The sequence below is a fragment of the Podarcis muralis genome, chromosome 10, assembly GCF_964188315.1.
Source record: "Podarcis muralis chromosome 10, rPodMur119.hap1.1, whole genome shotgun sequence".
Taxonomy (NCBI): domain Eukaryota; kingdom Metazoa; phylum Chordata; class Lepidosauria; order Squamata; family Lacertidae; genus Podarcis; species Podarcis muralis.
The window spans coordinates 60,470,667-60,494,403 of NC_135664.1; the positions used below are offsets into that span (position 1 = coordinate 60,470,667).

General features: G+C 43.4%; 1 protein-coding gene and 1 long non-coding RNA gene across 14 annotated transcripts in view; one reads left to right on the forward strand and one right to left on the reverse strand.

Moving 5' to 3' along the window:
• CALD1 (caldesmon 1) overlaps positions 1-23,737 on the forward strand; it is a 180,909-nt gene that overhangs the window by 106,780 nt on the left and 50,392 nt on the right. The gene's annotated exons all lie outside the window — the stretch shown is intronic.
• On the reverse strand, positions 10,934-23,646 carry LOC114605865 (uncharacterized). Its single transcript, XR_003708682.2, has 2 exons — positions 23,412-23,646; positions 10,934-11,368 (listed from the first exon to the last, which is right to left on the reverse strand). It is a non-coding gene; the product is annotated as an uncharacterized LOC114605865 (long non-coding RNA).

The window sequence follows — 23,737 nt, forward strand, 5'->3', positions numbered from 1 at the left end:
ATATTTACACTCTCTTAAAAAGCTACTTTTTGAAGCTATTTTCCTCCAGGCTCAAAGTCCAAGGACCCAGGGAGACTGGTGTTCTTGCTCCTATGTGCTTGTGGGATGACTCTCCTTTGTTATTCTGAAGATGTTGAAGTTTCTTAAAACCTTATATTCATTCCCTCTTAAATTCTGAAGATATCTCACACTTCACAGATGATAGACAAATCTGATGTTTGTAAAGTATTTTGTTTCCTACATAGAAACTTTGGTGTCTTATTTTCTAAATTCACCAGGGTATAGAAGAATACATCAAAACTGCTTTGGGCTAATAATGAAATACTGTCATTAATTTTCCTAAGGGAAGACTATGGTGTCATTAAAAAGAAAAAGGCAAATAACAACAACAACAAAACAATAGATAGAATAGCTTTCTTCAGCAGTTCTCCTGTCTATATAATAACACAGATTAGAGTTCATGTCAAAAACCTGCATGCAATTCAAAGGAAGTTAAGTAAACGTTTCGGTAGCAGATTTTGTTTAATGTGATCATATCAGAGTATTGCTCCAAAATTGCAGGCAAATGTACTAAAACCTGCAGCTTTTACACTGTAACCTCTTGTGGGGAGAACTATTGGTCACACAGTGTCCCATGGGGAAGAAGGATTGATTATTAAAAACTGTAGATCTGTAGATCTTTGTGGGGAATTGAGGTCTCCTTAAAACTCACAGCACTCAAAACAAACTGCAATTCCCAGCATACCTTGGAAGAACAGTTTCAGGTTAAGAACGGACCTCCAGAACGAATTAAGTACATAACCAGAGGTGCCACTGTACTGCTTTAAATGTATACAGTGGTACCTCAGGTTACAGACGCTTCAGGTTACAGACTCCGCTAACCCAGAAATATTACCTTGGGTTAAGAACTTTGCTTCAGGATAAGAACAGAAATTGTGCAGCGGCAGCACAGCAGTAGCAGGAGGCCCATTAGCGAAAGTGGTGCTTCAGGTTAAGAACAGTTTCAGGTTAAGAATGGATTTCCAGAATGAATTAAGTTCTTAACCCGAGATACCACTGTAGTGCAGATGGGGCCTAAGTTGCTGCCCTTTAAAATGAAGGCTGGCATCTCTTATGGGAGCTGCTAGTCATGAAATAGGGAAGACAATCTTCCTTAAGTCTGTCTGCAAAAGATTTTGCTATCATTTTTCAATGGCTACTGCTCCGTGGCAGCAAATGGAGACAAAAATGGAAAGCGCATTTGGTAATACTCCACTCTTGGTTTTTGTGCATGAAATCTCAGTGAAGGCAATGTGGTTATGTGCGTGCAACTGTGGGTTGGGGTTTGGCGTACAATCCCTTATTATGGCCAAACGCTGTGTAATTTGTGTGGCATTTCAAATCTTCGTGGGGATGGCTCTGTTTGCAAACATAGGGGCTGCAAATGCTGCAGATGCGGCGACATGTCTAATCCAAATGTTCCTAAAAGGAATCTCCGTATCTGTAAGCAAAGAGGCCCTTCCACAAACAAACCAAGTTTTGTTATCTCAGCTGCTTCTTGAAGCCGAATATTCAGCAGCTGGAGATGTTGGGACCAAATCCAGCCCTATTGAGGGGTGAGTATCCCAAAAAAACCAATTACCGTACTTCTCCGTGTATGACACGCCCCCATGTATAAGATGCCCCCTGTTTTGGGGACTCAAATTTAAGAAAATGGGGGGAGATGGCACAAGCTGCTTGAGCTTTTTTGAGGGAGGATTGCCCAGAGTCGTTGAGCTTTTTTTAGGGGGAAATGCCAATAATCTCTCACCTGCACGTGCAGCTAAATCTGCCTCTCATATGTCCCCTTGCCGGCAGAAGCTGCCAATTGCCCGCCCAATTGCTGCAGCGTCAGCCAATCAACACCACTCATTGACGCAGAAACCAATAACACACACAGTAGCCACTGACAGCCACGGCAGCAACCAATCAAACGTCCACCCTATGCACTACCCATGCATAAAATGACCCCCACTTTTTAGCATGATTTTTAAAGAAAAAAATCTTAGTCTTATACACAGAAAAGTACGGTACTTTATTTCTTTATTACAAGTGTTTATAATTCTGTGAGTTGGGCCCAATATAACTCTAAATAATGCAAAAAACATCAAAAGGTATGTGGTGTTTCTGGGAAATTTTTGGTTTCATTTGGCGAACTGTGCATAGGGGGGGAAAATCAGTTTGCGTTGGAAAATTTCCTGCCACCCTACAAAGTGATCTGTTTTAGCACATTTATTTTACTTGTAGGTTTATGTTTGTTAAATTTACATATCACTTCCCAGTTAAAAAAAAAAGGTAACTTATAAGCATGTAATTATTATTATTTTTTCCAAAAAAATGAAATTACAAAAGAAGATTTTAATATAATATAATATAATATAATATAATATAATATAATATAATATAATATAATAATATCATTGCTGTCCAAAAGCCTGGGAAAACAAAAATCCTTGCCTGACTTGGAATCAATGCCAAGGCTGGTGACACGCAGCCTCCCTAGGAAGAGGACTCCATAAATACTTAGGCTTACCTGCATTTAGTACAAGGATGGGCCTTTGTTTAGGCCTGTATATAAATGTTTGTAACATCTGCATAAGTGATTACTAATAAAAATGATCACATTGGACATACATTTTGTTCTGTATTAATGCCAAATGTGCTAATAAAACCCAAGGACCTTAGGAAGTCACCTCGTGCCAAATATCATATTTATTGCTCATTTGCTTTTAATGATATTTCATGCAAACAAAAAGCTTCCTGCTAAATGCTGATATCCTGTCCATTTCTGTTTTGGTTCCAACGATAGTGGATACAAGTCATATTTCCGATCCTGTCCACAAACGAACATGCAGACTGTGGCAATTTCTGCTCCTGTTTCCAGTGGAATTCTCCAGAATTCCTTCCCATAGCCAGAACACTTCTACTGCAAAGATGGGGAAAGTGGGGTGCTCTGAATTTTGTTGGACCCCCCTAGTCTCACCATCCCTGAGTATTCTCCATTCTGGCTGGAGCTACAGTGGTACCTCTGGTTAAGAACTTAATTTGTTCCGGAGGTCTGTTCTTAACCTGAAAACGTTATTAACCTGAGGTACCACTTTAGCTAATGGGGCCTCCCGCTGCTGCCACACCGCCGGAGCACGATTTCTGTTCTCATCCTGAAGCAAAGTTCTTAACTTGAGGTACTATTTCTGGGTTAGCAGAGTTTGTAACCTGAAGCATCTGTAACCCAAGGTACCACTGTAATGGAAATCTGGAGTGCTGTGGGTTCTCTGTCCCTGCAGAATAACTTTCCTTTGCAAAGGAGCCATTTCTCCTCCTGTTTAGAGGCTGCTTAGATGTCGCACCTGCGGCCTGTTCCTCACCTTCAGCCTACCTGCTCAGGTGGTAATGGTGCACTGTAGATATTCCAGAGGAGTGGCCTGAGTTGAGACATCAGGCAGTGGCTGTCCTACAAATGCAGCCTCGTCCCAAGTCAATGTCTCAATACACAGGCAGGGCTAAGACATCCAAAACGTGTGCAGTGACAGATTTGGGTACTACGGTGGCCCGTGCAAGGCCAAAATTTGGCAGCCCCTCCCCAGACCTCACACCACCTTCCCAAAGGCGGATAAGGAGGCATATGACTTTAGGAAGGAGGTGTGAGGGCTCTGACAGGTTCAAGAGTCCTCCTACCTCCTCCTTGAAGCTGGCAAAGCGCTGACTAGGTTTTGGGAAAGAGGCGAGAGGACTTTAGGACCCTGCTTCTACCCCATAGCCCAGTGCCTCAGTTGCCGAGCTCTGAGACAGCACCCCCTCGGCTCAGTGCCCATTGCACGCTTGCACAGCCCGAAATCCACCCCGATGTGTGAACTAAGAAGCAATAGTAAATCTACTCTTTTGAGGGTTTTTTATTTATTTTTGGCTTTGCTTCATTTATCTCTGGCAACTGTAGAGGTGGATAAAATATTTGCTCGCCCAGTAAAAATCTGCCTGGGTGGCAACTCTGCTCAGGTCCATATTTGTAGAAGCCACTAAAATGTCTGTTTCAAGATGTCAGGTCCCTCCAGTTCTCCACCCCCAGCCATAATCTATGCTAGCAAATTAATGGGCAGGACTGCACACTTTGTCTGTGAATAGTTCATTTGCAGCCCATGTGACACGACCGCTTCTTCTGGTCTCTGTTAGTGAGAACATTCCAAAGATTCTCCCTCTGAACTGTCACTTGTATGTCTTAATAAGGCAGCGGCATGTAGCTGTAAAACAGATGGGTGTTGCCCTTTTCTAAATACTGGTTGCCTGCAGATTCCATTTATGGCAAGGCTCGCAAACCTGGTATTCCATTGAAGGTCAGCAACACAGATAACAGTGCATTTCTCGCTGCAGTGCTGAGTTGGGTCTGGTTGCAGGCGTCACGCCTTCGAATGAGGGATTGCCTTAGGGCAGAGAAATAGGGTGAAATAAGCAGAAAGATATGGGGCAGTTTGTGATGCCTCTGGGTTAAGGTGCCAGAATGTAGGGGCTGCCAAAACGCACGATATCCATCTGTTTTTACATGTGGGGTGATGGGAGAGGGTGCTTGGGGAATTAGTTCTTTGCAAATTCTGATTGAAGTTATCCGATCAAAAACTCCCAGGGTATTTTGCATATTTTAGGTTAAGATGCATTTAGAAATGTGTACCGTATTTTTCGCCCTATAGGACGCACATTTTCCCTTCCAAAAATGAAGAGGAAATGTGTGTGCATCCTATGGGGCGAATGCAGGCTGAAGCCTGGAGAGCGAGAGGGGTCGGTGTGCACCGACCCCTCTCGCTCTCCAGGCTTCAGGAAGCTCTGCACAACCCTCGGGAGACTGGCTCCGAGGGTTGCGCAGAGCTGCCTGCAGTCCCGGGCTCAGCGCAGCTCTGCGCGGCCATAGGGAGCCGGGCGCGAAGTCCCGCCCGGCTCCTGATGGCTGCGCAGAGCTGCCTGCAGTCCCGGGCTCAGCGCAGCTCTGCGCGGCCATCGGGAGTGGGTCGCGAAGTCCCGCCCGGCTCCCAGTGGCTGCGCAGAGCTGCCTCCAGTCCCGGGCTCAGCGCACTTCTCCCCATCGCCAGCCCCACAAGCTCGGGGGACAGCGGGGAGGCGGAGCGCGCCTTCCCGCTGTTCCCCAACCTGGTTCTTCCAGCCCCACACCTGGGGGGGAAATAATTTTTTTTCTTTATTTCCCCCCCCCAAAAAAAACTAGGTGCGTCCTATGGGCTGGTGCATCCTATGGGGCGCAAAATATGGTATTTCATAAGAAACATCATTCAAAATCCATATTTAAAATATGTATTTAAATTTGGATTTTCATGCTGTTTTTTTAAAAATAAACAGCTGGGATTTTATACTAGATGCTGTTCTCTTCTTAACATGATGGTGAAGAGAAGCAACAGCTAGGAACCGAACAACCATGCAGGAAGTCCTGTGTGCCCTCAAGGCCTTTAGGGGGCAAAACTAGAATAACTGGCTCTGCCCATCATTGGTTCTGGCTATTGTTGACCTCCCTGCCTTCTGCCAAAGAGCTCTTGGTGCAGATTGGTTGAGTGGTTTCGGACAGAGAAATTGTGGGCAGGGATATTGGAGGGATGAAGGGAAATTTCTCAACAGTTTCTTGTTTGTTTGCTTGTGGTGTTGGGGGACACTTTGCATCCTCCACTGTTCCTTGGACTTATTGTTGTTCCAGGACAATGTGAGAGGAGAGGTGGTGGAGCATATATGGGGAAAATTCTTCAAAGTGGACTTCCTTTTCTGAATCCCTCGCCCCCACTGAAAAATATATTCTGGGGAAATTTGGCTCCACCCAACCTCAAATTTCTTTCCCAGAAATAAATGAGGTGCTTATTTAGATAGAACACAAGCGTGTCTTCTCTCTCATGCACGTACACAGACATACAAAGTCCGTTTGCCTTTCGACGGGCTGTATTTGGGGCAGATGTTCCCAGATGCTACAACAGGCTACTTCAGACTCAGCCCTCCAGATGTTTTTGGCCCACAACTCCCATGATTCCTAGCTAGCAGGACCAATGGTCAGGGATGATGGGAATTGTAGTCTCCAAAACATCTGGAGGGCCAAGTTTCAGGAAGCCTGTGCTAGAACATACTGTAAGCCCATCAGAACAGCCCTGCTGAATCAGGCCAATGTCCCATCTGGTCCAGCATCCTATTATAATGGTGGCCAACTAGATACCCACGGAAAACCTGAGGCATGCAGTGCAGGTAGTGCTTCTCAACTTAAAGTGAACACCATCAAAGACAAATCAGAAATGCAGAAAATGAAAGTGGTTATATCATATCCACAGAAATTAAGCTCAATTTATTTATTTAAGATTTATAGCCAGCCCCATTTTCTTACTCTGTTCATCCTCAGCCCAATGACCCAGGTCACCAAATTTTAATGATAGGATATTGACGCCTTGGGGTAGTGAATTGCAGAAGGCCACCCAGCAGGTTTTCGTAGCTGAGATTTGCACTTTCACCTCTCAGGTAGAAGACCAACAATGATCAAATGCCCTTGTGTTTTTCCTTCCTCTAAGGAGGTTCTGCATGTTCACAAAATCCACAGATAAAACAAAACGTGATCACGCCTGATTCCACATTTTCAAGGCATGTGCAGTTTGTGTGAATCAGGGTGGACATTTCAGGAGGACCTCCCTAGAACATTTGGAATGGCATGTTTCTAAATCCACAGTATCTCAGAAGCCCTTGGTCTTCAACTGGTGGGTCATGGTGCTGACTGAACCAAAGCAGATGACAGCAGTGGTGCTGCCTCCATTTTCTGTAGTGGTGTTGTATTCACATTTTTATTTGTTTAGCTGCAAGCCATATCAAAGAAGAAAGACATTCAGAGTCGAGTTGAAAATCTGGTTATTAATTTCCTGGCAGCCAAGGCAAACAGAGAAACATGCAGGCTTTCTGGTGGTCTGTTTTAATACATAGATGAAGCCTAGAAAATATCAAGGAATGGATATTTAACATATCCGTCAAAGAAACTCTCTCCCATTATAAACCTGCTCGCTTTATATTGCATCTATACTTTGTATTTAGCCCAGATGAACTCAATGAGACTCTGTCTCAAATAAATGTGTACAGTGCAGTCGTAATGTCTGAATATTACAACTCTTTTACTAGGACCCTGTTCTTTCTGCTCTGTATACTGGGGAACTACTAAGGCCAATTCAGCTTCTCGCTCAAGGCAATCCCACAGAGTTCACAATGGGGTACAGGGGGAGAGGGATAGACACTTGAGCTGAGATTTCCTGGGTTCAAGGGCAGCGCTGCATTCACAGGAGGGGACCCTGACTTTCCTTGAAGCCTCCAGGGCACGTACATAAAAAGAAGATAAAGAGGGAAGGGGAATCTGAAGAATGTACAGCAGGAAATGGCACAAAGCGTGAGCAAACTTGTTTGTTTACAGTGTTCTGCGTCTGCAAACAAAGAAAATGGAACATTTTCATTAGCAAAAGGAAGAATCGGGTCCAGATAATGCAGCAGGCTTGGGCTCCACCAAGCTGGAGGTTAGCTCCCCAACCATTGTTGCTTGGCAATTTCCCACCCTGTTTGTGTGTGTTTGTGGAAGGGGTGTCAGTCCCTGGAGGAAGGCAGAAAAACTAGGAGGTTTATTCTGCCATGGCTGTTGAGCTGTGATGAGCTATAAGCCGAAGATGCCTGGCTAGTCTTCCTTTCTTTGGCTAGTTATCAGAGTGACATGTGGAGGTAACCAGTTGGTTGGCTGGTGTCTTGGTGGCAGATTGGAAGGAAGAACTATTACTCTCATCCAAAGAGCCCAATAAAAGAATGAATATCAGATGTACGAAAGCCTGTTGAGCCACCAAGGGGAGGACAGGATGTCACTGCCTTAACCAGCCACGGCCCTCTGCGTATCCCTTACCTAATAAATCCATATACTGTGACTGAAATATGGGTGTCAGAGTGTTAAACTACTGGTGTGGTCTCTTGCAGCCTCCTTGGCTTCATGTGGAATATATTAAACCACCAGTTAGATTTAAGCCAGCTAACTCTGCTTTATTAACTTCTCCCTCTAGAGAAATGGGAAGGAAGTCTTAAAGACACCCATGGAAAACTTACGGTAGTTATTTATTTATCCTAGTGATATGAGTCCCATCACTGGAGGGGCTGAAGAATGAACAGCACTTAGGTGCTGGAAATAGATCCATAGGGTACATGTTGTAACATGGAGCTTTCTATTACACCAGGAAATGGTGTAGTGCAGTGGTTCCCAACCTTGTTTTTTTGGCCATGCCCCACCTAAGCACCTCTAAAATCCTGCCCCCCCCCCCCGTGACATATAATTCTTATTATTCAAAAAGTCAACTCCTATTCACATGGAGGAAGCCTAAAAGGCCATTAACTTGGTCTAACTCATTCTTGAATTGCCCTCCTTAAAAATCAAATTGCCCCCCATGGGCTGTGCCCCACATTGGGAACCACAGGTCTAGTGGTGGAACTTCATTGGACTTCAGATCTGGGCAACCTGGATTCACATCTCTGCTGAGTCCAAAAGCTTAGGTCATGCTGAGCCATTCACATTCTTCCAGCCTAATTTGTCTCACAGGTTGTTTTGAGGGAGAAAATATTGGGAGGATGTGTGTCATGAGTAAAGGGATGGTATAAAAAAAATGTAATAGTTATTTTAGGATTATAGTGCTTGGAGAAGGATACACATTAGGGCTGGGTGATATATTGATATATCGTCCAAAACTGGTTTGAAGTCCATATCGTGTTATCAGTTTCATAATTTTTGACCTGGCAATATATTGCGAATCATGGTGTGGGTGTGCTATGCAGAAATCACCATGTGGGAACAACCGTGAAGCCAGCCAAGGTTTCTCTCGATTCCTGCAGCCCCTGTTAACTCTGCTGGCTCAGATCTCTCCAGCCTCCTGCATAGGGCAGCGAATCACAAGAGCGGGTGCCAGCAAAAACCAAGATGCAGGGAAAACCGTGAAACCAGTCAGCGCCACTACATAGCTCCATCCTTATATCAGATGTCACAATATATTGGTATATCGTGATGTTTAGCTGGTGATATACTGTGATGTTGAAAACCAGATATCACTCTGCCCTGTTAGGCATTTTTCACTCTTTAACTATGCATCTTTCCTAGTACCTTAACAGACAGAAATTAAACGGGCAAAGCTTTCTCATCTCTTCATCTCCATGTCAGAAACTGCTTCCTTTAGGAATGCAGTAGGGTTCCACATCTCGCCAGAACTTGGACTAGAATTCTAGTGCTCCCCCCTGGGGAAAACCACTCAGTTGGAGCAAATGGCGAGAGGGTTTCCGGCAGATTTTCGTTTGTTCCAATTTAGAGCTAAAGAGCGGGTTTTCCCTGGGGAGGGAGTGGTTCAAGCAGAAAACTGCTCAGACCCATGACTTCTAAGCATGGGAGAAGTGGAAGTGTGTGAGAGCCTTTAATTTCCATTTTGGAAGAGAGTTATTAAAGCTTCATACAGCAGCTATTGTTGCTGTAAAAATATTTGACATTGCTACCCAATACATACGAATAATATATGTTTAGTCCCAGGGTAGATTTCAAGCAAAAGTATTTTAAACCACAAACATTGTTTAGAGTAGGAAACTCTTCTCTGTTTTCCATTCTGTGTTGTTGGCTCCCCCCCCCCCCCACACACTTTCAGCCTCTCCCTGCAAGATTCAAGATAATAGCTGACCTGCATGAGAGGCAGACTTGAATGTGTGTCTGTGTGCCTGCAATCCAGACTTGCTAATTTTGGCTCTTGGCAACCCTGTGGGAATGTAGAACAATTTCTGGGGTTTATTGGAATGCGAACGAGATCTCTTGCAGGGTCTCACTATGGGTCAGGTAAGTTGGCTCAGGACAATTTGATTTGCAAAATGGTCTATGGCCATAGACTTCAACCTTTCCAGACCCAGGACCAAAACATAGCTTTAGGGACCCATTTCTTAATCTTTAACCATATATTACCATTATGGTAGTTCTCAAGTTGCAGCCCACCTCACAACTCACCAGTTGAAGACTATGAGACGGTTTACTTGCTGCTGCTTTGAGATAATTTTATGGTTTTATTATGCTCTGTTATGTACTTGGCAGTGTGATTTGTGGACTGCCCCAGGTTTTTGAAATTAAGAGTGGTATATGAATGAATTTAATAAATGAGTATAGAATGAATCCTCTATAAGTGCATGGATCATCAGATGAAGGAATGTGCCCTTTGGAATAACAGTACCTATTTTATACAGCCACAGAAAATATTCTTCTTCTTTTTCCTTCTGACAACTTTGTGTGAACTGCTGACGGGGCTAAACCTTTGCCGCAGCACCATCCTGTTGGAATGTGCTTTCACACTGAAGTAAAAAGCGAGCACCCAAATTCGGAGAGATAAGTTGACATCTGATGGGAAGGCATTCCACAGGGCGGGCGTGACTGCTGAGAAGGCCCTCTGCCTTGTTCCCTGTAACCTCACTTCTCGCAGTGAGGGAACCACCAGAAGGCCTTCAGAGCTGGACCTCAGTGAACAATGGGGGTGGAGAAGCTCCTTTGGATATACAGGGTGCAGGTTGTTTAAGATCAACACCAACACTTTGAATTCTGCTGCCTTGAAGTCTGTATATATAATGACTGTTGCAGTTACCTTTAGCTCTCATGGCAGAAGTCTGCAGATATTGGTAGGAGGGCATAAGACAGCCTTGAAATTGTGCAAGTGGGAATTAGCTTCCAAGGAAGCATTGATTTCCTCTTCCTGTTTTTCAAGAACTTTATGTGGGGTAGGGGGGAAAAGACTTCTGCTGTACACACATTGCAGGGAACACAGTTGGGACGCTGAACTCAAACGTTTTGTCAGTCCTTAAAGGATCTGTGTTAAGCTTTCACTTCCTTTGGGGGGGGGGGGGCTCCCATTAGAAGAATCTGTACTTAGACCAAGGCCACATTCATTTTAGTGGCGGATACATTCAGAAAGATTATGGTATAATCTCATCTTTCCTTTTCAACACATGTGCACCATATGTCCTTGCGCACGCCTCCTATGGCAAGTAGCATTCCTGAATGCCTCTAGTCGCATGGAAGTGTCTTGCAGAGCTAGTTTCCATTCTGCACGGCTGAGAGAATTGCCTGCTCAGTTTTTGTTGCATAATTGCTGGTCAGGTTCCAAAATCCATTTGCTAATAAATGCCTTCAAGTGCAGCTGTGATTTGAATGCTCTTCTGAGACAGAAGCATGATGCACAAATCTGCCCAGGTGTGATCTGAACTCTTGCTTGTGTCAGCTGTGCCATCCATTCAAGCAACTAGGATCATGGCAGAAGCCACTTTGAGCAGCATCTGGTCAGCAGTGGTCTGTGAGCAAGTCCTGTAATCAAGGGGAGAAATTTGATATACAGTGCTACTTCGGGTTAAGAACTTAATTCGTTCTGGAGGTCTGTTCTTAACCTGAAACTGTTCTTAAGCTGAGGTACCACTTTAGCTAACGGGGCCTCCTGCTGCCGCCGCACGATGTCTGTTCTCATCCTGAAGCAAAGTTCTTAACCCGAGGTACTATTTCTGGGTTAGCAGAGTCTGTAACCTGAAGCGTCTGTAACCCGAGGTACCACTGTAGTTGAAATTTCAAAGTGAACCTGCCCAATTTGAATCTTCCAAAACAATACAATAACCCAGTGCTATTTTTTCTAGAAAAAGAGGTGCCAGAACTCGCCAAGAATGCCTCCTGTGTCCTTTTATAATGGCAATGGTACCCACCTGAGAGGTGCCGGAACTGAGTTCCAGCTGAAAAAAAGCCCTGCAATAACCAAAACACAGTGTCCCTTGAAAACTTCTCTGATTTTTGTACTGCAGCTCTCTACCCAAGTAATGTGTACAGAAATGCGTATGCCATTGCAAAAGGGTACATACAAATGCACAGATTAGCAAAAACAACATTAAAATGCATTGTATCGGACAGAATTGCTTTGCAAAAAATATGTATGTTAGGCAAAATTGCATACAAAAGTGTACATATTTTGAGAAATTCACCCTGAAATGCTGGTGAATTTCCATGAGGACTTTGCCAATTGATGTGGAAATGTGGGGAAGTGAACTTCAAAAAGACTGGAGAAATTAGAAACTGAGAATAACTAAAATTGACAAATTCACCCATCGCCACTGTTATCACAACTCTGCCACTCACTGCTCTTTCTTCAGGGTGGGCAACTGAAAGGTGAGGCAAGCTGGCATTTCTCAAAGAGCCACATTTTCCACTGGGATCTCCAGCTGCTGACCCCTCATTTAAATGAGTAGAGTAGATCTTTTAGGCGTAGGCAAACTTGTTAGATTATAGACAATTGATGGCAATCCTGAGGTGTGTGCATGCACCAAACCTGATTGCACACCCAATCTTTCTCGTGCACAGCTCCTTTTGATGCTGACTGTCAATCCCCTTTTATATTTATCGAGGCTTCAACAAGGGTTGGAGCTGCTGTATCTATATAAAAAAAGCCTTGAGGAAGCTCTGAATAGAAACTATTTTTAAATTTTCTACCGGCTTTCAAAAGGAAAGAAAAGCATCATCTCCTGTCTTCAATTAACTCTGTTAATGATTCCCAGAGCCTTACAGTATGTGTGGTGGTATTTAATTAAATCAGAGGAGACATGATTTGAACAAGACTTTAGTTTCACTTTGAAAGTTATTAAATAAACTGATATGGTTTTGTTCCACTAAGGTTCCTGGGAGCATCCGGCTAAATTTTAATCATGAGCAGCTAGTCAAATAGTGGCCCTCCCAAAAAAAACCTGAGGATAATAACTAGATATTTAAAAAAGATGGTATGTAAGATCATATCTAGCAGCTTTAAACCCGGCACCCATCTGAACAGAGCGTACAACTTTTGCCCAACTAAATGAAGTTAACGATCATCTCACAGAGGCCCGTTTTGTGTGTTAGGTTGCAATCCCAAACATGTCTACTCAGAAGTAGATCCCATTGAATTCAGAGGGGCTTACTCCCAGAGAAGTGGGGTTGAGACTGAAGCCTTAGGTGCTTGCTGACATTCCATTGACAAAATAGTGGCTGGATATTGAGTGGGCAGGGCTGGTGATTCTAGAAGGTTCTGCAATGATCATTCCACTGCCTAGTATTGTACAGTAGTTATATACTGTTTGTGCTTAAGGAACATTCTTCACCTTGAACAGGCAGCTGAGGGACTCTCCTTGCATCTGCTATGCAATCCCATATGCACCACAGAAAATTTTGCATGCATTCTAGTCATAATATTGTGGCAGGTAGAGAGTAGCTAGCCTGTCTTTCTTTGTCTGACTTTTCCTATGGCATCTAGTCTGTTTCACCCTTGTGTACAAGGCAAGAGAGAGGGCTGGTTAACATCCTATACCCTTTTAAATGTGTTTGTGGGAGGAGATAGAGGTGGAGGGTATTGGTTTGAATTGTCCCTGTTTTTATTATGTATTTTGTGTTGTTCATCTGGAATTTCAAGTTGTGAGGTCTGTGGATGAAGGGAGGTATACAAATTTAAACAACACAGTTTATTTCCACGCACTTTAATTTTACCATTAATCTCCAAACCCAAGGTCTCCAGCTGTTATGTTAAGGATATTTTAAGAAGGAGGGTTTCTGTTCTACCTGTTAAGGCAAAGTGACTACGTACAGTATAGTGCTTTTTTTCTGGGGGGACGCAGGGGTATGCATACCCCTAAACATTTTGTGAATCAAAGTTTGGCCTCATTGGGGAGCAGTATTTCAATATGAGTAGGAAAGTGACAGTGCCCCTAAACATTTTTTTCCCTAGAAATAAAGCACTGACTACCTATATTCAAGTAGCAGAATCAGCAAACCTTATGAGTTTTGCAAAGGGTGCAAAATTGACTTGGTAATTGATTCCACTCCATGAAGAGTGGGCTTTGGTTTCGCATGGTGAAATGCTCCTATTATTTTTAGATCTGCTCATTTTTTATCCTTTAATAACAATCATGCTATCAAAATGTCTTTATAGAAGCAACATGTTGTCAGAAACAAAGGACATTTCTCTTTCTCTGACAAAACTCAGACACCAGAATCCTTTCCCTTCTGTGTAAAATTGGTATATTTTTGGTGTGTGGGAACATCTTAAGAAAAACAGACAAATGTATCCACCCAAACAGACTGTGGTATTTATGCTGGAGCTCTCTGCGCAGATCTGTTTCATATGTACTTAGGTTGGCAGAGTTGATCCTGACCTGGTTAATGAGGCTGGAACTAGACGTTAGGGCAGATGCATGAAGGCTGTTGCCAAGAACAGCAGTCCTGTGTCTCATTCTTCTCTCCTTGGTAACATCAAGCAATGCAAAATTTATCAATTTCATTTTTATCCCTCCCAAGAAGGTCAGTGCAGTGCAAGGTTGGGCAAATATGTCAACCTGCCACTATTTTACTTTCACTGGAGTGATGATGCGCCAGGCTATGGAGATGGCTGGAACTGCCGGTTTCAGTTTCTCTTTAATTCTCATTTTCCTAATCTTAACATTTAGCTCTCCCCATTTCCACATCCATTTGCATCTTATTATAACTATATTTTTAAAGGATGCATTGACATTTATCAGCATTTTGGTGCAAATTTCTCCGAACATACACATTTTTGTATGCAGTCTTTCCTAATACGAACATTTATGCAAAGCATTTCCCCAGGATATAAGGCATTTTGGATGTTACTTTCACTATCATATGCATTTATCTGCACACTTTACTCTAGTACAGTGGTACCTCGGTTTTTGAACGGCTCTGTTGACGAATGCTTCAGTTTTCGAACATCGTAAACCCGGAAGTAAATGCTCCGTTTTTTGAACAAGCCTCGGAAGTCGAACATGCCATATGGCTTCCGTATTGAGGTTTCCATTTTGAGGCTTCCATTTTGAGTTTTTGGTTTTAGAACGTTTTGGAACTCATACGGTCTTCCAGAATGGATTACGTTCGATAACCAAGGTACCACTGTATACCCATTTTTTTATACGTTACTTTGCTGGAGGACAACATTGCAAAATTTGTAGAAGGGTGAATTTTGAAGGATGGCAGTGTTTTGATTTATGTGTTGTGTCAGAAAAGATGAATCCAGTAAATTTGCCTTTGAATGCGAGCTGAATTGAATTTTCTCCCCATCGTCAACATAGTGTACACAATTCTCTTCCCCAATCCATTCTATCAACCCTGTTAAGTAAGCTAGGCTCAGAGAGAGCAGCTGGCCCAAGATCACCCACGGACACCCTTGTCCATCCTCCCTCCCTCCTTTGAACTGTAACTTGCATGAGCTCCAGCCAGCATGTCCAAAGGTCATGGGTCATGGGAGTTGTAGTCCAATAACCTATGGAGGGCAATAGATTGGAGAAAGCTGCTCTAGTCACTTTGATGTATGTGTTGTGATGTCTGCACACCCTGCAACAAGTGGTGGGCTGCATGCAGCAGTGTTGTGCATGCAGTGCAGTGGAATGTTGCACATTTTCAAACACAAGGCATTAGAGGGAGGAGAGTCAGAGAGTCGGGGCTGTTGTCTTCAAGACCACCATGTATCTGCCGCAGTGTCTGCTTCCAGTCTGAGGATGCAACTAGCCAAGAGCGATGGCATCATGACTGCCGTTTTGTTTATTATTTGTTTGCATGTTAATATGGCAAATGGCTTTTTTTCCTACAGTGCATTTAGTGTGAGTTAAAGTGTAAAATGCAAACTGAAGATAAAATTCCTATCAAAATAACACTAAAGCGAAGCACGGCATTAGACACGATCCAGCCAAGTTGAACACTTTTTAAGTCCCATTAATTTCGCTGACAGAGTTAAACGTTATTTTAAATTTCTCTCAGTGAGAAGCATTTGAACTTTAAAAGCGCTTAATTTGGACTGGATTGTTCCCATAATAGACAGCAGCAGCAAAAGCACTTTAAAAAAAAACCAGCTGCCAGAAGATTCAAAATGCCACAGCAGCTAAAAATAACCCAAGAGAGAAAGCTTTTTTAAAAAAAAATAAAAACAAAACAGTACACGGGTCTGTTGGCAGGGAGCTTTGTCACATAGATGCCACTTGTAAAAAAAATAAAAATAAAGGCTTGCCAGTATGGCCTAACACTGTCTGCTTCCAGGTGAAGTCTATATCGAAGCACCAATTGCCTTGATTTGCTTTCACAAAAATTGCATGGAAGTCAAATTACTTCTCTCCCAATATTGTGCACTCTCAGCTGGAGTTTTCTTTCACTTTTCTTATTCCATAACATTTTTCTTTTTCTTCTTGAGTGGATTTATTGTGCAAGAGCTCGGCTTAGCTATTGCTTTTTTATTACAGTGCATCCACTTCCTTTGTGGGATATGAAGGTACATTCTTACTGCACAAAGGGAAATGTATTTGTGTTGAGAGTCGGTGTGCAGTGGTGGTGAAGAGTGTTGGGCCCAGGACCTTGCGGCTGCAGTTCAAATCCCCGCTCAGCCATCAAGTTCACTGGGTGACCTTGGGCCAGCCACTATCCCTCATCCCTCAACCTAACCCACCCCACAGGGTTGCTGTGTGGCTAAAATGGAGAGGGTGGAGAACCATGTATCCCACCTTGAGCTCCTTGGAGGAAAGGTACGATAGAAATGTAGTAATAAATAAACAAATGTTTACGCAAGCCACCTGGAGACCTTTCAGGTAACAAGTGACTAATCAGTTTAAAGAATAATAAAAATATACCTGCACCCAAACATGGGAGAGATTTGTGCAAACTGTGGCAGTCTGGAAGCTCCCTGGAAAAAAATATACAGTGGATGCTCAGGTTGTGAATGTGATCCGTGCGGGAGGCACGCTTGCAACCCGCAGCGCTGTGTCGGCGCACGCGAGGGTCGCAATTTGCCGCTTCTGCGCATGTGCAAAGCGTGATTTAGTGCTTCGTATGCGCAAGCACCGAAACCTGGAAGTAACTCATTCTGGTACTTCTGGGTTCGGTGCAGTGCGCAACCTGAAAATGCACAACCCAAAGTGTCTGTAACCTGAGGTATGACTATATTTCAAGGCAGATTCTGTCCCCATCCTGAAGATACTATTCATTTGCTTATTTTGAATACCTAAGGAAATCATCGAATCATAAGGCTGGAAGGGGCCCTGAGGATAATCTATTCCAACCCCCTGCCATGCAGGAATATGCAGCTGCCCCATACAGGGATTGATCCTGCAACACTGGACATCATCAGCACCATGCAACCAACTGAGCTATCCAGGCCGCATCAAAGAAGCATTGTTATATCACTGTAGCCCTGAGAAGCTGTCAAAGATTAGAAAAGACCCTCAGAATAAAACCATGCTCAAACCTAATACAGGAGCAGAAATGACGCGGTATCCATATGGAACCAGCGTTATGCAGGCGCCTCTTCCTGCCCCTCCTCCTGCTGTTTCCTGGTGTCATAGACTGAGACACTAAGCAGCTTGGGTCCTGCTCAACCATACATCTATAGTGTTGTGATGCCATTTCAAACAGTGATGGCTTCCCCAAAGAATTATGGGAGGCTGTGTTTTGTTAAGGGTGCTGAGAGTTGTTAGGCAATCCCTATTCCCCTCCCAGAGCTACCTGGTGCCTGGGTTTTCTAATAGCACCCATAACAAACTCGGCTTCCATCAGCCATAGCTAGCATGGCCAGGAATAATGAAATAATGAAGCCAAGTTACAGGGAAACCAGGCAGAGGGCCTTCTCGGTAGTGGCACCGGCCCTGTGGAACGCCCTCCCACCAGATGTCAAAGACAACAACAACTACCAGACTTTTAGAAGACATCTGAAGGCAGCCCTGTTTAGGGAAGCGTTTAACGTTTGATGCATTACTGTATTTTAATATTTTCTTGAAAGCTGCCCAGAGTGGCTGGGGAAGCCCAGCCAGATGGGTGCGGTATAAATAATAAATTATTATTATTATTAGTTCCACAACATCTGGAGGGCCACCAGTTCCCCATCCTTTCCACCACACGGGATCTGGATGTGTAAGCTACAGTATTTCTTGAGGGATGCTTCAGGCTGCCGCTCATTGTAATAAGCTTTGATTTCACCCGACGGCTTCCACTTAATGATTTTAAAACCAGTATCTCTATGCTGTATTGATATAGCTCTGGTAAAGGAGTGTGGCTCTATAGTACATTGTTGGAAGCCTTCTAAATTAACTGGCCTCCAGACATGACAAGGAGATCATTGTTCTAGACTTTCTATAATGTACCCCACCACCAACGGTACAGCAGTAAAAACAACTCAAGGAAACACTTGGATGGAAATAGCCTTCCTTTCTATCACAGATTTATAAAATATTATGTTCCTTTGTTGCTGGATTTTGCATCACTTTGTGGACTGCTGACATGGAAGTTGGTCCTAGGAAATGTGGTTTTCTAATCAAGTTTCAGTTTGCAGTGAGAGAGGGAGCCGATATGATATCTTGCTACTCCTTTCTTATAAAGGAGAGCTGCCAGAAGGCAAAAAATATGGAAAACTCCATTTTCTGAACTCTCTAGTGGAATGCTGTTCTGATAGAACAGGGCTCCATTATGTTCTATGAGGCTGTTATGTTTTGGAAGAAGGGAGAGTTTTAAAAAAAATTATAATAACAGGTACATAGACTGTTCACGTGAAACCTATCTAGATATTTCTTCAGGTGTTTAACAACCATTAATGTCCTAAACATTGTGTACCAGTAACTGAGCAAAAGCCTGTACTTCGGATTAAATTCCACTTTGCCCTTCAGATTTTAGTTGCATTCAACATTTATAAGTCACTTTCCCAATAAAACCACCCAAAGCTGCATACAGGGAGTTAACACTATTCAGCAACAATCTTAAAATGGAGAATGTGAACCAATAAAGGCAGCAACCATAAGTAAAAACCTGGTAATCTGTTCCAAGGCAGTAAACAAAGCTCATGGGCTGTGAATTTTTTTACTTGATGGCTTCAACTTTACGTTTTCAAACAGTAACCAAGCTGCACTGATATATCTCCACTAAAGGAGATGCATCCATTTTTGACCTGGTAGTGGAAGGCAGGGAACAAGGAAGCCTATTTCCTTGCTATGAGCTTCCACAGGGCAATCTTTTGACGGAATTGGGGCCAACACTAAAAAAGCCCTGTCCCATACTTTTGGCAGATTTCCCTTTATACACTGAAAGGACATGGAGCAGGCCTCCTCTAGATATCCCAAGAGACCAGGGTGGTTGATTTGGAATACAAACATGGAGATACTTATGTAGTCATCCTTTCCAGGACCCCCCCCCCCCAATCTAGCATAGACACACAGGCTACTAACCTCTAGTGAAAACATTGCCCTCGACTGATCAGTCTTGTTGAGGAGGGAGAGAGTCAGTCTTCTGTGTTTCTGTGTGTCTGTGGAGCAAAGGATTTCCCTTCCTCAGAGCCAGCATGGTAACTAAATGACGTATGAGAAATGGAGAGATCTGCCCCTGCTTCTTTTTTTTTTTAAAAAATAAGTTTTTATTGGTTTTCCAAACACAAAAAATAAATACAAACAATACACAATACCAGACATACAAACATATAAACATGTATAACTTCATAATCTTATTTTCATACACCTTACTTCCCGGACTTCCCCATACCTCCCCTTTTCTGCATCCTTGTTTTACATTTCTTCAGCAACTCCTCCCGATCTGCCCCTGCTTCTATCCATCTGCTTATTTGCCTGCCAAGAATTCTCTGTTGTCTGTGCCTCTACTATCTGTGCCTTCTATGCATTGCAGGGGGTTGGACTAGATTGCTCTAGGGGTCCCTTCCAACCTTACTATTCTGCTTCTATACCAGGCAAGGCTGGTCAGTAGCATGCACAGTGGTACCTCGGGTTACATACGCTTCAGGTTACAGACCCCGCTAACCCAGAAATAGTACCTCAGGTTAAGAACTTTGCTTCAGGATGAGAACAGAAATCATGCTCCGGCGGTGCAGTGGCAGCAGGAGGCCCCATTAGCTAAAGTGGTGCTTCAGGTTAAGAACAGTTTCAGGTTAAGAACAGACCTCCAGAACGAATTAAGTACTTAACCCGAGGTACCACTGTAGTTCTATTTCCCTCCCTCCACAATGCAACTAGCAACAAGGTGGTTTTTTTTGCTGTTTCGCTGATCAGCTCTCCATAGCAATAAAAAGGAAAACTCTGGTGTTCTATTCAGAGATCTCCCATATAGCATGCAGTTTAGCTCACAAATTAAATGGGATTGAAATGGGATTGTAATTGCCACTGAACCTCAAATTGCTTCCAATTGCTTTGAATATGCAGGTGCTTTCCCTTGCTGCTGCTTCTGCTGCCTATTCCCTGTTTAATTAACCAGATAAGAATCTGCCGCTCCTTGCAATGCCCAGAATTAAAGGGCTAAAGGAAGCTCTCTTAAAAAAGAAAGCATTTGAATGGGACTCAATACAGAAGGCTGGGTTAGCAATGTATGTTATAAAGGCAGAGTTCCTGTGTATTCTGCAACAGCAACAAAAAGTTGTGACAATCTTGACTTTCCCAGGTAGTGAAGAGTTAATATTATTATTTAAACAATGAGCAGATGTTAATGTCATTATGCTGGACTTTTTAACAACAAACACATTTCTTTTTCCTGCACAGCGCCAATAGCTTTGTGAAGCCTTTGGCAGATAAGGCTGTTTTCTGAGAAGTGGTACATGGCTGGAGTTTGTGTGTTTGTTGGAGAAGCTGGCATCTCTGAAATAAGGCAGTTGTATTTGTATCTATTTCCCCCTTCCATCTTCAGTGTAAAGTTCAACGGAGGATAAACACCATGTTTACCAGGAGGTGAAAATAACAACTTTTTCTTTAAAAACAACACGTTTATCTAGAAAGCTACGATATTTGAGATTCCTGGCACTTTGCATCTTTTCCTCTCCAACAGACCCTGTGAAAGCATGTGGGGACTGAGTTCGTATTCAGACGTGAAATGTCGCTAAACACATGTACCGGAGTTCATTGGGAGAAATTGTTGAAGGAGAAATGGTGCTACAGATGTACAAATAAATGCCAATGAAAGCAAAAGTTTCCCTTTTACATCAGCCAACTTTCAGGTTTTAAAAATAAATTAAAGCCATTTAGCAATATTCAGTGTGAAAATCTTGTCCTGAATGCGACTGGTGCTCAGATCCCCCTGTTTAGACTTTGAGTTGCGCATGCAAAAAAAGGTGAGGCTTTTATGCTATTCCCTTTCCTGAATTCCTCCATGTAATACCAGGGTTATTGGCACAGTTCCCATCTCTGGAGTGAGGCTTCATATACAGTGCGAAACAGATGCTTGATGCTATCAGCTGCCCCTCACTGCTGAAGGTAAAGCCAGGAGATTGAATCTAGGCCCGCCCTCCCCTTTTGGAAGGTGATTGGTTCTGCCACCTTTGACGCTGCCAAACATTTGTTGGGTGGACGTTCATGCTGCCTGCTAATACATGCAGAAAGAGTTCCCATTTCATTTTAAAAGAGGAAACACAACTTGCATGTGTATGAAATCAAGGCACAGTCTCTGCCGTATTTCCTGCTGTGGCCTGACATTATGTTGCATAACTACTATTGCAGATAATTTGCTGATTGTGCCGACTTTTAATGACACTGGTGGAACATACCCAACCCAATAGCTCCCTTAGAAAGGCAAAAGGGGCCATTCTCTCAAACAGGACAAGACTCTGAGTTCAAGAGAGCACATTGGCTGCAATTCCTGGAAGACCTGCTCTTCGCCTTGCAGGTCATTTCCCCCAGACCTGGGAGGGTGGGGCCTGGACTGACTCCAGCTACAAAAACTGAAGTTGATTAACAGATTCTGGAACTGGGGTATTTAGTGGATTTTGTTGGTGGGCAGTTGTTGCTGTTTTTTAAAAAACATATTTTAGATCTTATTATGATCTATGTAGAAATGATTCAGTTTGATTGTGTACTCTTTGATATTTCATTCTTTATGACTACTTTTGTTATGTTTGTAATTATGTGATTTTTGTTTCATGTTGTAAGCTGCCTTGAGCATGTTTTGAACTACGGCAAGGCAGCAGACAAGTGAAATGATGTACATATGTAAGTTCTGTATGTCACCGTAAAGAACTATGTCAAGATCCCTTGGGGCAAAACTACATTTAAGTTGTAACTTAGCTCCTGGAAAATCCTCATTTCCATAAAGGATCAAACTGGACGTGCCAACAAAGAGATGCTCAGATGTGACCTTTTGGTCTTGTAAAATCAGTCTCACATGAGTGACGAGCTTTCAAATAATAATAATAATAATAATAATAATAATAATAATAATAATTTATACCCCGCCTATCTGGCTGGGTTTCCACAGCCACTCTGGGAGGCTTCCAACAAAGATTAAAAATGCATTAAAACATCAGTCATTAAAAACTTCCCTAAACAGGGCTGCCTTCAGATGTCTTCTAAACGTCAGATAGTTGTTTATCTCTTTGACATCTGATGGCAGGGCGTTCTACAGGACGGGTGCCACTACTGAGAAGGCCCTCTACCTGGTTCCCTGTAACTTGGCTTCTCGCAGTGAGGGAATTGCCAGAAGGTCCTTGGCGTTGGATCTCAGTGTCCGGGCAGAACGATGGGGGTGGAGACACTCCTTCAGGTATACTGGGCCGAGGCCATTTATTCTAAATTCTTCTGGAGTTCAGATCAAAATCAGAGCTAGAAAGGTATTCCTGACACTTACTGAAGGGGCATAGCAGGAGTAGAGAATCTTCTTTGCATACTGAAGGTGCCCCCAGCATCTTCACGTAGGCTTGGGAATGTTCCCTAAAACTGGGTGGGATTCAACTGAAATGCAGTGGTTCCCAATTAGCCAAATGCTGAACACCCCTGAACAGCCTGGGTGCAAGGACTTAAGTTTGTGGAACGGGGCTTCCCCCCTCCTCTGCCTGCCCCTCACAGGCTCCCTTGCCCCCAAAATCGGCTCTGTGGGGAGAACCCAGAGGGTGGAGAAGGGAGCATTACTCTGTTTGGCAAAACAAAAGGCTTGCCTTGACATAACTATCGCCTTGGTGCAACATAAAATTAGGCAAAATTGTGTGCAAAATATTAGCAGACATGTATTGGTGAATTTCCATGAGGATTATAAAAAAGAAGAAGAAAACCCCCCTGCAAACTGATACAGAAATGTGGAAAAATGAACTTGAGACTGCAAAAGGAGAAACTGAAATTGACAGATTTGCTTATCCCTAATTCACAGTTTATGTTTGAGAGAGAGAGAGAGAGAGAGAGAGAGAGAGAGAGAGAGAGAATCAATCTATAACCATGCATAACTGAAAAGAGCATCTTACACATCTGGTGAAGTATTCTGTGTCCCACAAAAGCTCCTTTCACAAGAAAAAAAATTGTTTTTAAGATGCCACGGGCCTTGTGCTTCCGCGTGATTGCTGTTCAGACAGGCTTTTGACCTGCTGTTAACACACATGCTGGCTTACCTGGAATGTGGCTCCTGCTGCAAACAGGGCATTTGCAAGTAAACAAACACCTTTGCATTGTGTTTCACGTCCCAGCAGCTCAGTGCTCGCTGCAGGCAAACCCAAACCGAAGAAACCTCTATGCAGCAGACCGGTATCTGCTTACCGGTGACATCACAGCCGAGCAGCTGGGAGAAACCTGTAGGATCCTTTCCAGTGTTTGCAAAGGCCTGAGCTTTGCAAATGGGGCTCTATTAGAGAGAATGCAGTAAAGGTAGTGCTGGGGGGGGGGGGAGCTTGGGATCATGTGATCACAGTGCAGATGGGACTAAGTGGTTGGAGGATTC